Source organism: Dipteris shenzhenensis, chromosome 21 (genome assembly GCF_047967505.1).
Source record: "Dipteris shenzhenensis isolate YYH24624 ecotype China chromosome 21, Dip_SZ_1.0, whole genome shotgun sequence".
NCBI lineage: Eukaryota > Viridiplantae > Streptophyta > Polypodiopsida > Gleicheniales > Dipteridaceae > Dipteris > Dipteris shenzhenensis.
The window spans coordinates 4,155,676-4,159,357 of record NC_141616.1 but is presented as its reverse complement, the minus strand read 5'-3'; the positions used below and the strand labels follow the sequence as shown (position 1 = coordinate 4,159,357).

The 3,682-nt window shown below is 35.8% G+C and overlaps 1 pseudogene; it reads left to right on the top strand.

Annotated features, from left to right (window-relative positions):
* Window positions 1-1,311: 1,311 nt before the first annotated feature.
* Window positions 1,312-2,419, top strand: LOC147888387 (uncharacterized; annotated as a pseudogene).
* Window positions 2,420-3,682: the final 1,263 nt, after the last annotated feature.

The window sequence follows — 3,682 nt, the reverse complement described above, 5'->3', positions numbered from 1 at the left end:
ATACCAAATGTTGTGACACAACCTTCAGGTTTGTGGGCATGCACATACTCTCATTATAAAGGATTGGATTATGTATAAACTATTCCTCATCACAAGTGGTTAGCTTCAATTACTTATTTTTTTATCATTTTTCTTGTTTAAGGGCCTATGCAAGGACAGGCTTGTACAATGATACTAGAGGAAGGACAAATGGAAAGTAGAGATGATTGGGTGGGGAGAAAAGTATTCTTATGGTCACAACATTTGGAAACAAAGTTAGGAGAGGGTTACATAGTTCTTGTGCGGGGATGATCACCTGGGGATAGCCACTTATCAAGTGATTATGCAAGATGGTGCTAGTAATCAGTGTATAGAGGATGGTCTTCAGGTGAAATTGCTAAAATGGCCAATTGAACAATCCACATTCGAGGATGGGAGTATGTTGTTGCTAAGAGAAACTTTTGAAAATGAGGACAATATTGCACAGTTTTTCCTTTCTACTGATGACTTACATGGGGCAAACATCAAACATCTAAAAAATAAACGTCCATATAAGATGATAAATAGGAAAAGGAAGGAAAATAATGAAAGTGAAACATGGTTGGCAATCAAGAATACCCCTAAGGCTATCCAAAGTGTTGCAACTATTGATTGTTGTAAAGGAGTTGCTGTCAAGTTGCTGGTCGAGAAATGGTTTTGAATGTGCGACAAGAATACTGGGGTCCATGTTTTGTTGATCACGTGAATCACATTTACAACAACCTACAAACATCCAAGAGGGTTGAGGGCCATACAAGTGGATTGATGTTCTTCACAGGAAACATGAATGTTTGTTGCAAGGCTTGGTACACAATACAAGGAATTCCAAAGACAACCTTCTATAGGTATAAGAATCAATATGATCTTGGAGTGCAAAATGCTATGCATGGAAATAAGGAGAAAATATGAAATAGAATGAGGCATGTGGAGGTTGGAAAAGCTGTGATTCAATTGTTTGTTGAGTATAATGCAAATTAAATGCCCCATAAAAGTACAATGATGACAGGGGAACATGAGACACAACTGGCCATTGAATTCCCGTCCATGTACAAGCAAGTGGATATTTGGCGAGAAGTCAACAAAACAATGGAAAGGCTAAAGTACAAGCCTTTGTCAAGGTCAACATTGAGTAGATTATGGAGAGTTGTATTCAAAGAAGTTAGCTATCAAAAGACAAGCACATTCTACAAGTGCGACACTTGCTCTGAACTTAAAATGAAGCTAGAAAGCACAAATATAGAAAGTGAGAGGGAACGGTTGTTACTAAAGAGACGCGGACACATTTTGCACCAAATGTCTTGTAGAAGCCTATATTATGCATGGAGGTTGTCTTCAGAGTTGGACCCAAAGCAGAATCTTTGCATCATTCATGACAAGATGGATCAAATCAAGACTTGCATATCAAGGCTACAACCTATACCAAAATCATTGAATTGTATCATGCAACTTCTAGTAGCCTTAACCGGGATGCTCACTCATGGACATGGGCAATTGGCATATGGAAACTTCTCTTTATAGTATTGGAAGAATGACCCTAATTTCACTATTGGTTCATTGTCACTATGTTTACAAAACCTTGAGAGGTTAGACAAGCACATGTATGGTGATCTTTCAAACAAGCACGGTAGTAGAAGTCAAGATTTATTCTCTGCATTGATGTCTAGAGATGCATTAGAGTGCCACATGCATGAAGATGGACTTTCAATAAGAGAACTAAATAAATATGACATTCAGGCTATAACAAGTTCAAGGATAACTTCATCCAGTAAAGGGTACAAGCAACTTCCATGAGTACTACTCTTACAGGTAGAGAACTCTAGTTTCGAGAATAAAAATAGATACTTGTTTGCATTTTTATCCCTACTTATTGCATGTGGAGTCTTTGAAATGATCCAACTAGGGTTCTTGATGGTGGGATATACACATGAGGACATCGATGCATTGTTTTAGTAGGTTATCAGAGAAACTAAGAACGAGTTGTACTTTCACATTTCCTCATCTGATGCGATCTTTCAATGAATGCCAAACCTCTCGTCCATCCCCATTTGTAATTCAAAAGGTTCCTGATTTAAAAACATTTGTAAAGGGATACTTGTGCAAAGGAATAGAGGCATTAGTGGGTCATTCAAAACCATTGCAGTTTCAATTTTTCATGCGTGATGGTGATCCAGTGTTCCAATATATGATGCATCCAAAATTAGGTCAATGGAAGCCACTAGAAGGTATTCAATTATGGAAACGTGATGCAAAAGGTAGAGAAATTCTACCATCAGGAATTCCCAATGCTGTTCCTATAAGAACATACTTGAATGATAAAGATGTTATAAGTTGGGGAATCAAGAAGCATGTGGAATATTGGATATCTCATCTTGGTAACAACATAGGTGGGGTTTCATACTGAAAGTGAATAGCACCTGTCATTCATTATTGGGAGACATTGATTTCTTGCATGGAGAAGCCCATTGTACAGCATGAGAAACTTAGTCATGACTTTTGGCCAAAGAGCCAATGGAAAGATAGCTTGGTTAATGATGGAGTGGACATAGAACATACTGAGACTATGGGCTTGGATGACCTAGAGGACCATTATCGTGGCCTTGCATGTAATAAGCCAAGAGAATAATTTAAACTAGAGGTGGATGTGAAACAAAATGATTTCATTTTGGTTAAGCCGAGTGATGATATATACCCCATTTGGCTTGGTGTTGCATTGTCAGATGTGGACACAAAAAAGGCATCCACTAATTATATGAAGGCATTTGTGTAGTATTGGAGTCCTATCCATAGAGGAAGATGTAGTGATGCACTATGATATGCTAATTTCTGGAACAAAGAGTGGTGATATATGGGGGATGAGGATCAATGGGAGCATGTGGATTCAATAGTATGGAGTTGGAGCACAACAAAAGTTCCAAATAAAAGAAGTAAGGTCAAAATACCACATAATACAATCTTGAAAGCACAAGAAAATCTTCAAATGCCTGTGATTTAATTAGTGAAAGATCAAGTCAATTTGAGCAAAGACCAATGTATGCAAAGACAAATTGTAAAGATTGGATGATCTTCTTTTATGAATGTTAATTATACTCAGCCTTTGCAATCTACTTTTTTCTAGATGGTCTTATTTTATGAAGCAATTTTTAAATTTACCCTCATTTTTGTACTAGTTTGTTCAAACTCAATCTTGTTTTATGAACTTTAAATAGAATCAATATTTATATTCTAGTTTTCTATATTCATTCATTCAAACTTAGTCATGTTTTATATTAAGGGAAATTTTTAGTACAAAAATTAAACTAAAAAATATTATTAATTATGTTGATTAATAATAATTAACTTAACTAATAGTAATTATTATTAATTATCCTAATTAGCAAAATCAATACATAGCAACTTTGTAGTGAACTATGTTAACTAAGTTTCTTAGAGTGTTAAAAAGCTAGGACTCATTGTAATTACCACATGGCAATAATTACATGCATGTGCAATGTTTTGTAATGGAAGTACCTATCATATATACATTGAACATACAACACGTCATAAATATGGAAACAAATCACAAAAGGATATACAACAGCGAGTAGCATGCAAACCAAATCTGTAAGAAAATAATACAACGTAGGTGTTCAACAGATAATAGGATCTCGTACGCAAGAGAGAAAAC